The 20,248-nt window shown below is 47.7% G+C and overlaps 1 protein-coding gene across 5 annotated transcripts in view; it reads right to left on the bottom strand.

The window, feature by feature from the left end:
- The window catches only part of LARGE2 (LARGE xylosyl- and glucuronyltransferase 2), a 39,453-nt gene extending 29,988 nt beyond the window's left edge, over positions 1–9,465 (bottom strand). For 4 of the 5 annotated variants that reach the window (XM_029911483.1, XM_029911488.1, XM_029911487.1 and 1 more), the window contains exons 1-3: positions 9,281–9,465; positions 6,552–6,624; positions 4,932–5,039 (exon numbers count right to left, since the gene is read on the bottom strand). The gene's annotated coding sequence lies outside the window, so the exon portion shown is untranslated. The remainder of the gene's footprint in view (positions 1–4,931; positions 5,040–6,551; positions 6,625–9,280) is intronic. The other variant, XM_029911484.1, reaches the window with a different exon arrangement.
- Between the last annotated feature and the right edge of the window lie 10,783 nt (positions 9,466–20,248).

Here is a 20,248-nt window from a genome sequence, read left to right as displayed (position 1 = left end):
AGTTAGGATGGGGGGAGGGTCTCAGAAGGGGGCAGTCAGGGGACAGGTAGGGGATAGGGTACTAGGGGCAGTCAGGGGACAAGGAGCAGGGAGGCTTAGGTGGGGGTGGAGTCCTGGGGGGCAGTTAGGGGCAGGGGTCCCAGGAGGGAGCAGTCAGGGGACAAGGAGTGGGGGGGAGGGTTGGGGGTTCTGAGGGGGGCGGGAAGTGGGAGGGAGTGGAAGGGGCAGGGGCAGGGCTAGGGCAGGATGGGGCGGTGTCAACAATTGGGGGGGTGTCAATGTAAGATACGCAACTTCAGCTGCAGGAATACCGTAGCTGAAGTCGACGTATCTTATTCCGACTTCCCGCGCCGTGAGGATGGGAGGTATCGACGGCCGCGGCTCCCCCGTCGACTCCGCTACCGCGCTCACTCTGGTGGAGTTCCGGAGTCGACGAGGAGCGCGTTCGGGGATAGATCACTACCCGCCGATACGGCAGGTAGTCTGGACGTACCCTAATATCTGCATTTCTGAGAAAGTCAGTAGCAGGACCAAGGAACAGAACCTCCTCCCAAGTAGTCCTTCTGTTACCCTGACTCGCTGTGTAGGCTTATGCAAGTTCCTTCTCTTCTCTGTGCCTCAATTTTGTCATCTGTACAATGGAAACAACAATACCCCCTGCACTGGGGTGGGATGGGGGAGAGATTCATGAAGAGTCATTAGGTAATGTTACAAATTCCCCAGCCAATCACCTGTTCCCAGAAGTCCAACATCTTCCCTCCTATTCATTACAGAGAGGAGCATGTTACAAATATACCTGAAAGATCCCAAAGGATCTCACAGCTCTTCACACAAATCTATTGAAATGTAGCCATTTCTGGAGCAGAAGGGAGTTTGGCCAAGGACACCGGGGCAAACAATTCCAACTCTCACAGAAATGCCCTGGGATGTTTCATGCTTCTGCACAGTCCACAGGGTCTCTGGTTTCAAGGCCCCATCTGAACATCACACATACAGCAAAGCGCATGAAGCTAGGTTAGCCACTGTGACAAGGATACAAGACTGATCTGAATCATCTGAGATCTAAACTGCTGCTTCCAGCCCATCCAAGGCTTTGAAAGCCTACGCTGAAGCCAGGAATCCATCCCATTCAGTGGATTACAACTCTTGCAAGCAGGCAACTGTGGGTACCGCTGATCCAGACCTGCATCTAGACCTGCTCAACTGTAAGGAGTGAAAGTTTATAAACTGCCACAATCTCAAACAAAGTTGACAAGGAAAGGTGCAAAAGTGAGGCAAAGACTGAATTAGTCCAAACAAAAGGGCCTGTTGATATAACTCAAGGACTGTGTTAAGATCATGCTTGGTAAACAAAAAAAAAGTGTGGAACTGGAAACTAGTGAACCAAAAATCAGTGTGTTGGAAACTAGGCCTAACTGGTGAGCAAAATAATGAGGGGATGGGCTATTCTGTCCATCACATCCCTTCTGGAGTCCTTGAAGAAAGAAACTTTGAGAAGAATTGGCTACTGGAACGAGCTTCACCATCATGGCTGCCACTGCCACCCCCATTGTCTCCTGGGTACCTGGGCCTTCATCATCCTAATCCTGAGGGGTGTCTTGACCAGACAGAGCCAAAAAGGGAGCCAGACGGCATTAGGGTTGTCAACCCTCCAGGACTGTCCTGGAGTCTTCAGGAATTAAAGATTATGCCATGTGATGAAAGATCCAATCAAAACTGGCAACCCTAGACAACATTTCCACCTCCACCAGCTCTGGCTGAATCCCAACCACTATATGGGATGTGAGACTGTCTCCCCTTACCACCTCCCTTCTCCCCATGTGTCCTTTTCCTTCCCTATCTTATTTCTTCTCTTTCTTATCTCTCCCCTTCTCTCTAGTGAGAGTTTAGCCTAGCCAGCCAAGACTGCATATTTTGCAACACTGCTGTAGGCCTGTGACCTGAAAGAGGCAGCAAAAATCAATGCCCTGAAAAGCCCAGTGCTGGTACAAGTTTGCCAGGTCTCAGAGTGGCTGATAAGACCGTATGTCATTCCTGCGTTTCCCCAGCAGTGAGATTGCAAGTGAAAGTCAATATTAGAGATAGACACTGCATTTTCTGTCTTTGCTGTTCTTTTCTCTCCCCTTTTATGTGTGTGGGTCTTGTTTTGTCTTCTAGGAAAGGGGATGGGACTTTAACTACAGTTAAGCCAATGACAGCTCCAGCCCATCTCAACTACCTTCTACTCTTTTTCCCAAAAGGACAATTACTACCACCTAAAAGACTGTGAAAAAAAGGTTTTTTCCCCTTCTAAAAGCTCTCTCCAGCTAAAGGGAACAAGGGATGTTAAAATGAAATCCTTATTTAATACTTTACATTTCAAATGCTTTAACAGTTTTTCCTTCTTTTCTGTATCTTTAATAAAAGGCTAAAATTATGTTTAATGGTGTGTTTGCCCTGGTGCTAAGTAGACTAAGATCTCGGTATACCAGATCACAAACCTTGTTTAACGCTGTTTAAAGTTATCAGTGATAAGATCTCATTAACACCTTTGACGCTTTGAACCATATAAGCCATCTCAATTAATACAACAGGGCACCTGCAATGTATTCTCCCTACATGGCCCAAATGTGGGCTGAAGACAGCAAGCAAGGGACAAGAATAGTTAACCCAGAGCAGCAGTTTAAAGTGAGGTGGGATCATTGCTTTCCATGCAGTTGGCCCGTTTCAGACCTTGGCTCAGTACTGTGAGGCCAGATACTTCCAACAAGAACATGGGATGGGGCGAGTGGACAGCAGGGCCCTGTGCACAAGAGAGGAAGGTCTGGTTTGTGAGGAGTGGCATTCACTGATAGACAACAGTTCAGAACACACTAATGAGGGGTCACAACCAGCAGCTGAAAGACAGAAGGGAGGCAGGAAGGTTTTTTTGTTTTTTTAAAAATACAAATTTTCCCATTTTCCTTTGTGAGTTCACGGATTTGTGCATTGCACTGGTGCCACTCACTACTCAGACTTGTGCATTACACTCATAGCCAATCGCTGCTGGACTCACGTTCTTGTGCATACCTGAGTTAAGCACACAAAACTTCAACACCCACACTTTAGGCAGCATATAAGGGAACCAGATGCTATGGTGAAGGGCATGTTCCAAATGCCTAGATGGATGCCTGGGTGAGAACAGGACAAAGTTTTGCTGCCTGTCCTGAAGAGGAGCTGGCCTTTGACCACAGAAAGGGGTAACTCATGCCAGGAGAGACATACCAGAAACAAACTGCACCTGAATGTCTGACAGGCCAGACACCTGGGAAAAGGAAATAGCCACAGCTGATGCTCACATGCACACACATACACTGCCTCCTGCCATAAGGAACTGGCCCACACAATGTGCAAGGAATGTGAACTGCCCATCCAACGTCTGCTGTGCCCAGGGTTATTCCTGGCACGGGAGCAGTCAGTGCCCCCTGACTTGGTCAAATGAGAAACAGAGCAGCCACACTCTATATAGTGAGCCCAGGACAGCTAACTGAGTGGGCACAGTCCCACCCCAAGGGAAGGGGTGAAAATGAACAGCCTACATGACACTAGCACCTTCCACCCAAAGAGCCCTGTGAACTAGGCTTCTTGCTTATACTCATTCTATGTGTAGAGTCACACACTGCAAATCAGCTCAGCCCACACCACCCTGACTGATCTGGGGATGTGGGGAGCTCTTGTCCCAGTGAACTTTGAGTGGGAAAAGTGGAGGGAAACCAGCAAGCAAAGTTGGATACAGAGGAAGCAAGTCCAGCAGCAATCCAAGACTCACACCAGAAGGGAAGACGTTATGCTACTAACTCCGCACCTGAAAAGTCCTGCCTCCGGACAGCAAGCAGTGCAGGCAGCCAAGTGCGATGCGGGGGAAAGCTGCCCCAGCAGGGCCCCCACTTACACTCTGGACAGTTTGAATTTATTGCCAGCCTGGGGAAGGCAGAGTCCTTCCCTGGGAGAGAGATGAAGACAAAGCATTATTATCAGAACATTAAACTCATCCAAGCCATAAAATCAATCCAGAGAGTGGATGAACAGGGGAGGACAGGAGGATTCTGTGCAATAAGCACTCTTGCGAGTTGATCAGTCACCAGGATGATGGTGTTTTATGGATATCAGAGGTCAGCAGCCCACAGCCAGCATCTTTGCTAGCTCTCCCCCTCCCCACTATTCACTTTCAATAACTTGACTCATGAGATAATATTGACTTTAGCAGCCCTGCTCCTCACTCTGCTGCTCCCCTCACCTCCAAACTCAGTGTGAATACAGAGCTTAGCATATTTTTAGAAATCTCTCTCTAAGAAAGACTCTATGCAACCCTTTCCCCTGCAGCATCTGGGCCCTGAACAGAACTACACTGGGTTTAGGGACGCAGTGCCACAGCAAAACTGACCCCCCAGGGAGCACTGCTGGCCAGGGAAGGGGGGGGACAGGAAACACATTATCAATGGGGGCCAGGCCAATATCGTAGTAGTATTATGGTAACCCAGAGACTCCCGTTGAGACAGGGCCCCACTGTGCTAAGCACTGTACAGACACACAGGCTATGTCCACACTTCAAACATTACAGCGGTACAGCTGCTGTAGTGCTTCAGTGGAGACACTTACTACAGCAACAGGTGGGGTTCTCCAAACCAGGTGCCAGCTCACGCCAAAGTCTCCATTTCTCAATGGAATACTGACAAATACACCTGGAATCAGTCTGGCTCATCTGTGTGTTAGTATTGTTAAAATAAACATTAGAATTCAAAGAATGTGTTTAGATTTCATTGAATGCTTGTGAGTTGCTGCATGAATTAATCTCAGTTATAACATCCATATTCCACATTGCAAAGTAATATTTGAGTGGTTGTATTGTGAGCCTCAGTGACTGTGTAAGTCACCAGACAGGAGAGACATATTAACTAGTGTGACGTACTGACCTCCTGCAGAAGGTTTTATGTTCTGGCCAACAGGAAAGGTCCAGTGATACCAGATGGACTATTGTGGGATGTTAGAGAGGACAAAAGACGTTGGTTGTTCTGCCCTCCCTGGGAAGAGAGTCATACAAGAGAATTCCTCCCATTAGCTTAGTGTGCGACTCAGAGCAAAAGGAAGAAAGGGGATAAAAAACCTTTACAAGGAGGAACTGGATCTCCCTGCTGCTTAGACAAAGTTTTCTAGGCACAAGCAAGAGAACCCCAGTGCTTAGCCTGGGTTAGCCCTAAAGGACATGAAGCTTCTGTAATAAGCAAGCTCTTTTATTACTTTTAAAAACTTAAGATTGTAACTCATTTGTGTATGTTTCCCTGCTTGAACCTTGTAAAAAAATTCTTGTTTCTTTTTCTTACTTAACAAATCTTTATATAGTTTATTATAGGATTGGTTACAAACATTGACTTTGGTGTAAAATCTACGTGCAATTGACTTGGGGTAAGTGACTGGTCCTTTGGGACTGGGAGTAACCTGAATATTGGTGTGATTCTTTGTGTAAGGGACCATCTGTCATAAAGGTTTCATCACCTGGGTGGCGAGACAGAGTGGAGAGCCCAAGGGGACTGTCTGACTCCATGTTCAGGCTGTTCTAGTGCCTGAGGAGTTTAAACTTGATAATTGGTTGGTGAAATCTAAGTATAGAACTCACAACCAATTTGAGGTTTCTGCCCTGGTTCTTAACAGGCTGCCCCGCGTTGGTACTCATGCTCTTAGGTCACTGGAGGCAGCATTACAGCTAGGACAAAGAATTATTCCTTCATCTTAATGCTGTCTACACCAGGGATTAGATCAGTTTAACTATGTCGCTCAGGAGTGCAGATTTGTCACGCTTTTGAGATGCAGCTATGCTGATGTAACTTTGGAGTACAGACCAGCACATAGTGGCACATAGGCCCTGCCTTGGAGAGTTTACAATCTAAATAGACAAGACAGCTGAAGGGTGGGAAGAGAGGCACAGAGAGGTGGTGACTTGCCCAATGTCATCCAGCAGGTCGGTGGCAGAGCTAGGAATAGAACCCCAGGTCTCCAGTCTCCCAGGCCAGTGTTCTGCCAACGAGGCCCCTATCTGGAAGCCTGCCATGCAGTGGGAACCCAACAGCATCATGGGGAATTCAAGCCCATGCTCAGGAGATTCTGGCTTCCAACTTGGTTGATAGATTAATTCCCCTGCCCCACTAGCTTTCACTATGATAACTCTTTGAAGAGCCGGTTCGGGAGGAGAAAGAACCATGTCTCCCCTTCTTACTACACAAGCCCTCGCTGCCCAAAGGAGACAGCAGAGACTGGTAACACCAGGGCTGGCTTAAGCCTCCCACTCTGTACTGTATCTGTCTGGCAGGAGGCGCCAGCGAGAGAAGATATCTGCCTTCCCCTTCCTACTACTGACATTTGTGAGGAGAAGGGATTTTATTTTCCATATGAAACCCAAGGTTTGGGTAGCCTGAATTTACTGCTAGCCTGGGGAGGGCAGCACTTAACTCAGACACCTCTCCCGCTGCAGCTAACACCTGCCTCCAATCTAACCAGGGTGCTCAAGGCGGGGGAGTAGTGTAAAAAGAGTGCAGTACCTGAAGCTGGAACACAAGATAATCTGCATACTCTGGCACATGCACCGCACTGGAATACCAGGGGATGGGGTCTCTGCAAAAGAGAGAAATAACATGGGGGGAGATGAGCATTATATGAAGGTCATCAATTAATTGCAAGCGTGTGATGGACTTACTGGCCATGACAGGCGCTTTCTAGCTCAAGCACTTTGCAACCCTGCTGAACTGCATAGCTGATTTATACCTGTGCTGAGCCCACGAGCCCAGCAATTATCCTGTAAAATACAGAAGGGGAAACGTGCTCGCTTTGACGGAACACGATTTTGTTTCACTGGAAAGGCATAAACCTTCAATACAAGCACTTTGACACAAAGGTTTTGCTGGTCAATAACCCCCAGCCTGTTAAGACCTGTCTGGGCTGCAGCAACAGAGGCATTGCACCATGGAGCAGGGCAAGGACAGTCCCTCTGTATAATGCACCTGAAATAGCAAAATCCATCTGGGTTCCTCTTTACTAAGAAGATCATCAGTTAGGAGTAGTCATAGAAAACTAACTTGCCATGCAAGCCCACCCAGGGAATTAAAAGAACAAACTCCCCACACCTGCGTGCCTTACCTAGATCACCCCTCTGGGCAGTGTGTATGGTGGGGGTGGGAACTCGGAGTTCCCTCTCCCACTGACTCTGTGCACATGGAATGGACGGAGACGTAGGGAAATATGTGAAGCTTTGGAGTTTGGCTAAGCGACCTCCCTGAGGAGAGGGACATGAGAATGCAAATACCTGAAGGGCATGAATGAATACCAAGCAAGGAGAAGGATTAGTAACACCAAATCCACACATTTCATAGCCTAAGCACTTTACAGAGCTCTCTGATTAAAGCCCTGAGAGTGCTGATTATTTGGGGGTTACATATGGGGGAGAATGAGAAAGAAGAGGATGAAAGGAAAATATAGGCTGAGCCCCAAGAAAAAGCTTCCTAGAGACTGACAATTAGGATTGGACAGGTGAGGATGCATTTCACACTGTAGTGGCTACATCACTATGCTGGGACTTCATGTTTTTTAATTTCTCCAGGCAAATTAATACTGAGGCTGTGAGCAGACGGCAGAAGAGATCAAGAGACAAGGTGGGGGAGGGAAGTTTGAAGGGCTTGATGAGAATGCCAGGGGTGGGATTAACATCAACCAAAAAAGTGCTGAGACCAGCACGTTGCGTCGGGCTCCCTTCACACTGAAGTCTCCTGCCTCAACGGAAAGTCTGATCTTGACTATCAGCTGCCGAACCATGGATGCTGTTTCTCCAAAACCAGGTTAGCAACCTCCTCACAGACCTGGCTGCACAAAAGGCCCTTGTTCAGAGTCCTTATCTGGCTCAGGGTCGGGAGGAGCCGGAAAATCCTGCTGCTTAATATCCTGTACAGATGCCAGGAGCTGTCAGAGCTCTGCATTGGGTTCATTAGGGGCTGGCTGGCTGGCTGGAGCAGCACTTTGCTAGTGCAGGTAATGAGGGAAACATCTCAGCACAGGGCACGTTAAAAATAAAGCAGTAAAAACAAAAGCCCACTTACATTGGAGATTAATTTGGGTCCCCACACCACAGTGTCCCTGCTGGGGGAGAAGGAGCCTCTTCCCACTGGTGTGGGTATTTTAATAGGCAATGCTGCAGCCTGGCCATTTAGACTAGAGCTGTCTGGGTTATCAGGTCAGTAGTGGAGGGAATAGCCTCGGCTGCAGCACACACCCAGTGCAGGCAGCAGTTCCATAGGAACATGACCAAGGGAGCAGGTGAACCATGAAGCCAGCTAGCGGCAGAGCTGGGAACAGAATGCAGAAGCCCTGACTCAGGCTAGAGGCAGGGGGAAGGCACTGCCTTCAGAAGTGAAGTGTACTGGCTTTAGCTTTGCCCCATGAGAGCTGGAAGGGGGAAGGGTGCAGGGGGCAGCCTGTCATTCACTTCCCTCACTCCTATTCTTAGGCCCTTTCTTCTCCCATTTCCTTTGTTTCAATCTTCAATGAACAGGAAGAAAAGGGAAGGAGCCTTGACAAATCCGATCAAGGTTTAGACAAGCCAGGCCATGCACTAATGAGGGGCGGCGGAGGCAGCAGAGAAGAATGGCAGCCCCCCAAAATGCTTGGTGCACGGAGGGAGAGGGATTAATGCCAAACAGGGCAAAGAGCCACAAGGAGTAGGTCCCCAGTCTGCTAAAATAAATTGCTGCAGGGTCCCTTCTGGTCCTCCACCCTAAAATGGACTTTTCCCTTCCAATCCTTTAATTCTCAAGTGAAGCAGCCCAGGCCTCTGCCACTGTGTCCAGCTGAGCTTGGAATTTAGAGATCAAAGGTTCTCTGGAAACAAGAGGATTTGAAGAGGGGAATCTCCAAATGTGCATTAAAGGGACATCTCTTTGTAACAGACACAAAGGAAGATCCTTTGCTCACCAGGGTTTAGCTGGACAAAAAAGGAGGAATGTTCTTCCTTCTCCTTTTACAAGGCAGGTGCTGTGGGAGGCTAATGGGAATCTCAGGGGCTGTCCTGTGGACTTAGCACACCCCCTACCCAGTGATGAGGAGTGGTGCCTGGCAGTAAGGGACTGAGTAGAGTGCACCATTGAACAGAGAGGGAGCCAGCAATCCCAACGTCCTTCCCCATCTTACCTTCTACCCTAAACTCACTGGTCTGGGCAAGAAGAGACGGGGACAGCAGGAAACTGAGTAGCTTTAACTTCTCTACAAGAGCAAGAAAACCAACCTTTGGAGGATGCTGAGGTGACAGGGCAGCTGGCTTCTGTACTGCAGATCTGGTGGTAACACACTGGTTGAGGGGAAGCTTCCCCAGTTACAGGTTCATGGCTTCTGCGGGCAGAGAGCAGGGATAGCGCCAGTATCACAGAGACTTCTGATTCCAGCTAAGTTTGGGGTCATCCCATCTCACCATCACCTGGAAACCCAAAAGACAAAAAACTGCTAATAATTAATTATCAGGTTACAAAACAGAAGGAGAGTGGGAGAGAGATCGAGGCTAGGCCCCAGGAACTGCCCCAGAGGTGCAGTGGGTATAGGGTGACCAGATAGAAAGTGTGAAAAATCAGGGCGGGGTTGGGGGGTAATAGGAGCCTATATAAGAAAAAGCCCCATATATCAGGACTGTCCCTATAAAATCGGGACATCTGATCACCTAAGTGGGTGAGGTGGAAACTCCTCAGTGTGAAGACATCCTGCAGGAGGAGTCTAGGGACACATGCATAAAGGACCCTGCACCTTCACCAGCTCAGTCCCCTCTGAGTCCCAGCAAGGGGACAATCTCACTTGAGCAGACTCTCCAAATCTGGGCATTAGGCCACTACAGTAAATAGGCTGCAAATAGCGCTGCCCACACCCCCGAGTACTGCATCTGGATGAGGGTTTATCCATTCAGGATCCTTGTATCGCTGTTAAATCTGTCTTAACCAAACTCAACTGATCAGCAACATTTGGTCTCCCAACACTGCTAGTCTAAAGTTTGAGGCTGTAATGAAGCAGCATCGTCCTGGGGAGAGAGCTCTGGGGTGAAACCAGGACTCCTTGGTTCTGTTTCTTACTCTGCCACTGACTATGTGGCCTTGAGAGTATCCCTTCCCCTATCAGTGCATTAATTTCCCCATCTGTGACATGGGGATAAGGAAACTTCCACCTCAGTGAAGTGCTTTGATCTCTGCACAGTAAATGCTAAATGTACTATGTCAAACTGGACCAGAAACTTTGGGGATACCAGAGTGTGATTAAGACAGTTGTTGCCTGTTGTAAGTTCTCCCTAGTGCAGGACTCCCTGGCTTTTCCCTTCATACAGCATATGCATAAGGAATGGAAACAGCACTGAACAACATTTGTTTAACCACTTCTCTGCCCGGTGAGCATCCCAAATTAGCAACGTGAGCCCCAGTGACACACATGAGAAAGTCAAGAGTATCTACACAGGGACATTCCAATACTAAGCAGCAGTAGGGCGGGAAGTACATGGAAGGAGGAATCATAACATTCTTGGGATGAAGCAGACATTGGTTCCTTAAAAGGTCTTTTCCAGGGCCAGCTCCAGGCACCAGCGGGGGCGGCACATGCTAAGGGGCGGCATTCTGTCCATTCCTGGGGCGGCACAGTCCAGGCGGCTTTTTTTTTTTTTTTTTGTGGCTTGGGGAGGCAAAAATGATAGAGCCGGCCCTGGTCTTTTCCATCCAGTTTAGGTGACACCCACATCCCCCAGGCTGAGATCTCTTTCAGCAGTACCTCCCCCTCCCCCCAGGCTCCTAGGTCACACAGATTCACTTAGCTTGTATCTCTGGGACTAAGCAAGACAGAGGAGAGAGTGAGCTGCCACGTGCAAACACTGCAGTTACATACCAGTATGGATGGATGGACAGTGTGACGAAGGATGGCACATCTCTTCTCTCCAAGCCACAGTCAGACTGCTGCCTAGCCTCTTGATTGGAGACAAGTGCAGGGCTCTGACCCCAGCTGTATTCTATGGTTCCCAAGATTCAAAATCCCCTTTCAGGCTCCTTTAGCCTCCAATTTCTCACACTAGATTCACACAAAATGCATTCATACTGGGCCCCAAATTAGGGGAAAATATGTACTATTGTATTTCCCTTCTCTTGTGCATTTCACATGAGCACCTCATGGCAACACTTTGCAAAATTTACTCCTCACATGCCACTATGAGGTAGCAAAGTATCATCTCCATTTCACAGACAGGTGAAGTAATTTGCCCACAGCCACGCAAGAAATTTGCAGCACAGCCGTAAAGAGAACCCTGGAGTTCTGATTCCAAGTCATCGAGCCCCTTCCCCCCCCGCCCCCGTTCTAAGGGTTAGACACCATTCCCTCCTTCTAGAAGAGCAGGAGCTGTTGCAGGGCATGACTGAGATGCTTTGGCAGGGCTATGTGGGGAAGTTTTCACAGTCCCAGTAGGCCTGGGCCCAGCCAGTTGGCTATTACCCTGTCCAGGAGAGGCCCAGGATTCTCTGGCAGGTGCAGTAGAGAAGAGACACAGTACTTTTCTTTTTTTCTTATCATTGAGACTTTGGGCCCCATTGATGTCAGACGCTCTGGCAATGAGCCACAGAGGATACTGCCTTCAATCTCCAACCCAATTCTTAATCTTCCAAATGAGACTTCAGGGTGAACTAATGATTAATTAATAAAGTTGTGGTGTAGTTGTCACAACCCTGTTGTGAGGATTCCTGCTGGCAGAGCTGCAACAGTGAAGCCAGGAGGAGACAGGATGTTCCCATAGTTGAAATTTTTCCTACCCCTGCAGAAGAAGCACCTCCCACAAAGTTGAGGGGGAGTGTAGGAAGGGAAGGTGTCCATGCCAGCAGAGTTGATGCTGAGTTAATGAAGTTGGAAGCCTTGTCAGACTAATTTTTCTGCCCTTCAGGAGATGCAAGGCTTGACCACCTTCCCTGAGCAAACTCTAGGCTCATTACAGCGACCTACACAGAAAGAGCATCCCCTTCGTACCCTTTGGGGGCTCTTTACCAAGTGCAGAATTTATGTAAATATTTAACCTGGACAGGTTACATATTTTTACATTATAAATTCAGGTCTCATCTTCCCTACTTCTCCTAAAAGACTATGACCAACTGGAGAACTAACAGTACCACGCAAAAGAAACCAGACAGAGAGAAGCAGCTGTGGAACATTTAAAGATTGTTTTGGGCTTGTTTTTATCAACCCAAACAGTTGGAAAAGAAAGCTTTCAGTGGTGAAGAGTCAAACACCTCCCTCCCTCGTTTTCAGCTGAGAGCTGGAAAAAGCTCCTATTTCACCTCACTCAGCCCCTCATGGAGGCTTCCAGCAAAGACAGGGAAGACCACACTTGACATTGTTGCTGTTTCTAAGGGAAAGTGCAAATAGTTTTTTGGAGGGAATGGTGAGGAGGCTCTCAGGCCCCCTTCATCCATCATAAACCAACAAAGGCACAAACCTAGTCTCATACCAGCACATTTTGGAGGTCCCCTTTAACAAAATAAACCAAGTCTTAGGGCTTGTCTACACTTACATTTTATAGCGCTCTAACTTGCTGGCTCAGGGGGGTGAAAAATCACCCCCTGAGCGCAGCAAGTCTGAGCGCTTTAAAGCGCTGGTGTAGACAGGCGCAGCTCCCAGCGCTCGGAGCTAATCCCCTCATGGAGGTGGATTACCAGGAGTGCTGGGAGAGCTCTCTCCCAGCGCTCGCGGGCGACCACACTCGCACTTCAAAGCACTGCTGTGGGAGTGTTCCCGCGGCAGCACTTTGAAGTTTCCAGCGTAGACCTACCCTTAAAGAGCCCTAGCATGCTCCCAAGCCCCAAGATGGCTCCCTTCCATGAAACTCCATCTCCTCATCATGGAGAATAAATCTGGGAGAACAGACCAGTCTTACAGCATTCCAAAGTTCATCAAAGCCAGACATTGGCACCAGCCCTCTCCAGGAGGCTGTTGGTTCATATACCTTGAATGACTGCACGTTCCATACTACCAGATGGGGAGAGAGGCATCCCTCAGGTCACTAGTTGCCCAACTCTATGGACTAAAGCCAACACTATTCCCAGGTGAGGTTTGAGATCTGGCAGCACGTGCAGACCCCAGAGCTCAGGCGTAATGTGCACCTGCAATCTGCTCTAGCTGCAGCTTCCAACTTGTTTCAAGGTGCAGCCCCCTGCAAAGCATAGTCAAAAGCCTAACCTTAAAGGCCTGAATCACTCACACGAAGTCCAGGGTGACGTTATCTTGCCAAATGCTGGTGATAAGCAGCAAGCTTAGCAACTGCTACCACCTAGACAGCCAGGAGCAGATGGGCATTCAATAAGCATGGGCAACTAGAATCCTTCCCTTTGGAGTTGGAGAGGTGTCAAGCACAGCACAAAATACACACTCAGGGCAAGTGCACCAAGAGTGATGCTATAGTATGTAATAGTCCCACACCGTATCTAGCTAGTATGGAATCTCCAAAGCAGGTTAGAGAGGGCAGCAGACAGACAAGAAAGGGAGTTATAACAACTTGTGTTAATAGACTATGAAAGTCTCGCCTGCTTTCCCTCCCTCCTTGGAAACCACACCCCGCCCCCGCTTTTCCTGAATTGTCTTCTAGGGTCTTGTCTTATCTCAGACTGGAAGGTCCTCAGGACAGGAAGCCTCTCATACTAGGTTTGTAAAACAGATTGAATTAGCCTATTCAATGTCAGTTATAACTGCAGTTAGCGGGCTCTGCTAAAGGAGCGCATTCTTCTAGGTCACAGTTTTAGTAACTATCTCTGCAGCAAGAGAGCTATCAGTTAAGATAGAAACTTCAATTACCCACATGAATGGGGAAAGGGAGCCAGTGGGAATGGGACATGGAATAATTCAGATGAATAGATTAGATAATTGAAGGATCTTCCAGTGTAGTTAACATACAGTCAAGCATTCTTAAAACTACAATACCCACCTGCTGAAGTGAAAAAACAGATTGACAGAGCCAGACGAGTACCCAGAAGTCACCTCCTACAAGACAGGCCCAACAAAGAAAATAACAGAACACCACTAGCTGTCACCTTCAGCCCCCAACTAAAACCTCTCCAGCGCATCATCAGAGATCTACAACCTATCCTGAAAGATGATCCTTTACTCTCACAGATCTTGGGAGACAGACCTGTCCTCGCTTACAGACAACCCCCCAACCTAAAGCAAATACTCACCAGCAACCACACATCACTGAACAAAAACACTGACCCAGGAACCTATCCTTGTAACAAAGCCCGATGCCAACTCTGTCCACATATCTATTCAAGTGACATCATCATAGGGCCTAATCACATCAGCCATACCATCAGGGGCTCGTTCACCTGCACATCTACCAATGTGATATATGCCATCATGTGCCAGCAATGCCCCTCTGCCATGTACATTGGCCAAACCGGACAGTCTCTACGCAAAAGAATTAATGGACACAAATCTGACATCAGGAATCATAATACTCAAAAACCAGTGGGAGAACACTTTAACCTGTCTGGCCATTCAATGACAGACCTGCGGGTGGCTATCTTACAACAGAAAAACTTCAAAAACAGACTCCAACGAGAGACTGCTGAGCTGGAATTGATATGCAAACTAGACACAATCAACTCAGGATTGAATAAGGACTGGGAATGGCTGAGCCATTACAAACATTGAATCTATCTCCCCTTGTAAGTATTCTCACACTTCTTATCAAACTGTCTGTACTGAGCTATCTTGATTATCACTTCAAAAGCTTTTTTTTCTCTTACTTAATTGGCCTCTCAGAGTTGGTAAGACAACTCCTACCTGTTCATGCTCTCTGTATGTGTGTATATATATCTCCTCAATATATGTTTCACTCTATATGCATCCAAAGAAGTGGGCTGTAGCCCACGAAAGCTTATGCTCTAATAAATTTGTTAGTCTCTAAGGTGCCACAAGTACTCCTGTTCTTTTTGCGGATACAGACTAACACGGCTGCTACTCTGAAACCTGTCATACAGTGGGGGAAGTCAATTGTGTTTTGGTTAAACAAGGTTCTGATTACACATTATCCATAGGGATCCTTAATACCATGAGACATCAAGGTCATAGGGAAATGGACCTTTCCAGAGACTGTGGCAACAATCTGCTGCTCCTAATCACCGAGGAGCAGCTCACATCAGACTGTCAGAGTCCAAATACTTCAAATTGTTTACACAGGATCATGACTGAGACCTGTGAAAAATTCACAGCCTGGTGGGATTGATGCTAGGGCAGCCTCTCTTCTCTGGGGTAACAGAGAGGAAGGGGACAAGGCCAGGAAGGGTTTTAAGAAGGTAGCAAAGGCTTGGGGAGGACAGAAAGATATACCTAGTTCAGGACTGGCTGATCCCTGGCTAATAGCCAGAAACCCCAAGCTATTGCTACTCATGTCCAATTGCTGGGTTTCAAATGGCACCATTCACTTCAGATTCTGGAGAACCTGCACAGCCTCTTGCTTGAAACTCATTCATTAATTCAGACTGATTATAGGAAAGATAGCACATTGCTAATGATTCAGACAGAGAACGCAGGAACATGGAAATAAGCGGGGGGACCAGAAATAAAAGGTGTTACCTATACAAGCAATTCCAAACAACAACAGGAGCCAAATAATGATAGCTCCAGGCCCTAGATGCATTTCTGGAAAAGGCTTTCTGCACAAGGCAGATACCACTACTCTAACTGGGCTCTACACATAGGAGGTGTTATTTAAACAAGACACTGTTCTTAGTCAAGCAGAAAATAGCCTCCTTGGCAATGTATCCTGTTCCAGTTGGAGACAGGAAGGGTAGAGGCACCAGGAAACTGGAGGAGACGAGTTAATTGAACCTTTCCAAGCTACAAGGCCCAGGGCTAAGTCTGTGTAGTGTGATGGCTTATAACAGTCTGCCCAGCTCCAGTGCTGATGCACGCTAACAGAACAAGGTGTAGCGTTTGGGTCAGCAGAGAGAGTCCCAGTTCAGTTTGTGGAATATTCCAACCCCACTGCATCCTCAGCATGCTTCAGCCAAACCCCAGGGCTTCCCTCCCATTTCTGAAGTCACTCAGGGTGTGCGCGGCATGCAATGGGTCCGGTGCTTTTGTCATCTAGCTCCCACTAACATTGAAGATGGGGCAGGCAGCAGCACTTCAAACTGGATTATTGGCTCTTACCCAGCACTGAACTTCCCCCTATGAACTGCAAAAGCCTGCCAAAGGGATGCTTTCCAGACCCCAGAAGGACCATGTAAGTTCTGAGAGGCTTGTTCGTGTCACCAGCATTGCTGTCCAAAGCACTTCTGAGCACAGATTCCTGGGTCTGGTTCAGACTGGCTTCTTCATTTAGATCTGGGTCAGAAAGTTACCCATAAGGCCTTGCTCCCCACAAGATGCCACAGTGAATCAGGCCTCCCATTTTAGGCAGGGCTTTTGTCAGGGACTAAAGTAGTCTCTGTATGTCCGTCTGTCCACAGGTTATCTGAGGCTGGTAATTCAGCTATTCCAGGGGGTATGCGGTGAACTCACAAAGGGGTGGAATAAATAAAGAACGTCAGTGCCCCACAAGTGGCATAGCTAAGCCACGAAGGAGATCCATACAAGGACTCAGGGCCCCTTTCTTCAGCCGTCCCAATCTGAGAGTCAGAAAACTAGTGTGGAGAGGCAGAGTCCCACACTACTGGGAGAGCATCTCACTACTAACTGAACAGCCAAACACCTGGTGTAGCAATTGGAGAGTGTACCCTCCGGCTTCACAGGAATACCATCTCACCTCTGCTAATACGCTACAAGAGAGTGTCTCCGCCCTAGATATGGAATTGGTACAATGCATTGGCCACTACTCCACGTGTTACAAGCATTAAGGAGACAATTCCTCCCAGCATAGATAAATCCCCAAAGTCTGGGTGCCCCCTGATGTATTTCCATTAACATTTAAATGCACACCCATGTTTCACTACCTATTCACCACTTTCTATAGCTGCCTAATGCTGCCGGGTGCTGTAGAATTGCATATGTCAAAGGGGTGTGTGTGTGTGTGTGTAATTATATATTACACACACACACACTTCAGGCTCCTGGAAGTTGTCATTTCAGGCGCTTCTGGTCTAGGAGCAGCATTGCCGTGGTAACTATAAGGTTCTGTGCCCAACTCTACAGGAGTCAGTCTCCCCAAGTACAGTCTAATCTGGCAGATTTTAGCCAGCTAGAGTGCAAGTTACTGGTAGCAGAGCAAGTTGGAGGCACTGAGAGGATAGAGCACTGATTGGACTTGCACAGTCAGCTTACTTTTGGTTTTATCGTCATATCAAGACTAGTGCCGAGTCTGCACTCTCCTCCTTACTGCCCAATAACCACCTGACCCTACCATGTCCATTACCCAAGCTGAGCTTTAACAGTAAGTTGCTGAGAAGCCTGAACTTTGAGTTGCATAGTGGAACACCTCACCCTTACCCCAACCATGGGCCATTTCCCACATACCACATGTGACAGGGTGCTGAGCAGGAGGATTGCAGAACCAGGCCCCTGCCATGCCAGCCCCATTTAAGTGAATAAAGTGGAGCTGGCTGGAAAGAACCTGCCCTAATTGGGGAATGAGAGCCAGCTGCCAGCCCAATTAGCCCAGGGCTATGTAAGCACCTGGGAAGAAGGAAGCAGGGTGGTGGGATGGAGGAGAGTGAGGGAGTGCAGACAGGGAGAAAGCCCTTCCCTTCTGGGGTCAGACACAAGGAACCCAGAGTTGTGTATAGCGAGAAGGTGATAGGCACACAAACTTGTAAATAAAAGCACCAGTGGTTTCAGAACCTGAGGGTCTCTGAGTGACTATCTGAGCCTAGCAGAGGCAGGAGCGCTCTGTTACACCCTAATAAGCCCCATAAACCAAGGAAGCCTGAGAGCCTAACTTCCTAGGCAGGGTAATTTCACTTGCTTTGAGCAGCAATGCCCATAGAGCTTTCACCTTTTCCATCTTCATTATGAAAGCACTAGGGGGCCAGATTGACTAACATGCTGAGTCACTTTCCGGGACAGGCTGGGGTGGAGAACAGAAGTGATTTATCCGAAAAGGAGAGCAGGGAGGGGGAAAAGATATAGACATCAGGGAGGTTTGCACCCTGGGTGAATCCTCTGTCAGAGTGTCCCCTGCTTACTGACAGACTAGCACTGTCTGGTCATATGCCCAGGAGAAGCCAGAGGACTCCAACCATCTGATTGAAGACAAGCTGTTGGGCAGCCTGATCTCAAGCTGCTGTCTGGCAGGGCCTGGGTATTTCATTGAAAAATTATGTCACAGCAGCTCAGATAGTCTGCAGTGGATATCACACTGGCTTGAGTGGTGTTGCTGTATGTCCCCAAAGCCAAGGTCAGCACATTCCTGGCATGAAGAAGTCGTGCTCAGCACGTCTCAAACATAAGTTGAATTCTTTTTCACGCACCTCTCTTCTGACACTAGATGTTCCTTATGCTCAATACCCCTATCTCCAACTGCTCTGTACAGGAGAACCAAGAGGTGCTGCTGCACATAATGAGAAACTGGGCCTAACTCATATGATTAAGAGATGGAAAATGACTATTAGATCCCATCTCCGAACTGGGGCAAGACTGTCTGCTGCTGTCTATTCTCCAGGGCTTTGTCCCAAACTAGTTTTAAATATGCCCCAGCAGTAGGGCTTCTGATCCTTGTGAGATCCTTCTACACTGTACTTTAAAGGGAGCAGGAACTGTAACACATCACATATTCCCTGGCAGATAAGCCTACTGCAACACTGAAGTCCTAGCTTCCAGCCTTCTGTCTGTCTCATTGTGACCTGTACATGCTTTCTTGCCATATAGTCACACAGTGGCTGACAGTTCAAAAGCAAGTGGAGGAAAGGAAAAACCATGCCAAGTCTGCAGGTGAGTCCCCAGGGTATACCAGGGTCCCCTCACAACACTGCCCAATGACCTTGTGGGGAGCAGAGGGTGGTGCAGGGCATGGAGACTCCATGGAGTTTATAAAGGTACAGTAGAACCTCAAAGTTATGAACACCAGAGTTACAAACTGACTGGTCCACCTTACACCTCATTGGGAACCGGAAGTATGCAATCAGGCAGCAGAGACCCAAAAAAAAAAAAAGAGCAAATACTATTCAGTACTGTATTAAACGTAAACTACTAAAAAAATAAAGGGAAAGTTAAAAAGAATTGACAAGGTAAGGAAACTTCCTGTGCTTGTTTCACTTCAATTAAGATGGTTAAAGGTAGCATTTTTCTTCTGCATAATAAAGTTTCAAAGGTGTATTAAGTCAATGTTCAGTTGTAAACATTTGGAAGAACAACCATAATGTTTTGTTCAGAATTATGAACAAGCTCTGTTCTGAAGTGTTCGTAACTCTCAGGTTCTACTGTATATCCTGGAGCATTCTTTGAGGCCCCAAAGTTTATTTGGTCTGAACACAGGGATTTTAGTTCTTTGATGGGAAATCTCACAGCTCTCCTCCAGGGTCAGATTTTAGCTGATGTTTACATATCCATATTTCACTGTAGGGAATGGAATTAACTTTCCCACATTAATTTCAGAGGTGGATACCAGAGACAGATTCCCCCAAATACCAGGGACCTGTGAATTGTGTTAGTGTAATTGGGGCTCTTCCTTCCCTTCCTCTCTCCGGTTATGAAGAGCAGCAGTCACATCCAACATATGATGGTACAAATGCTCTAGACTCCCAGGAAATTCCAGCTAGTGCCCCCTCCTTCTAGAGACACTCAACGCCTCTTTGCCTTCCACTGACAGCTGGTTAGCCCATCAGCAGGGCTCACAGCCCTAAATTAAGGTTCCCTGCAGAGTTGTACTGGAGGTTTCAAACCTATTCATTTATGTGAAGCACTTCCCACTTCCAGATCCCACCCCTCTCCCTAGCTTTACCACAAGCCTTAAAGGGCAGTGGCCCCATCACACATTTTTAACCCCACCCATGTTCTTCAATCCCCTCCCTCTTAACTTCATTAAGTCTTTTCTACAACAATTTCAGAAGCTTTTACTCACTCTCCACCTCCAAACTGACTATTTTTGCCTTTACACTGATCCTTCTGATACACCCAGGCTGTATGAGAGTTTAGGGCTGCCGAAAAGGTGCCAAACTGATGGCCCTAAAAATGAAGACCCCCCCCAAAAAAATATTGGTAGCATAGACAGTAGGAAAGCAAGCACCCCAACACTGCCCTGACACTCTGCAGCATTATGATG

This window comes from Terrapene carolina, unplaced genomic scaffold, assembly GCF_002925995.2.
Source record: "Terrapene carolina triunguis isolate 2854851 unplaced genomic scaffold, T_m_triunguis-2.0 Scaffold96, whole genome shotgun sequence".
In the NCBI taxonomy this organism is placed as follows: domain Eukaryota; kingdom Metazoa; phylum Chordata; order Testudines; family Emydidae; genus Terrapene; species Terrapene triunguis.
Note: the sequence above shows the minus strand (reverse complement) of the source record. Positions and strands in the feature narration are given on the sequence as shown.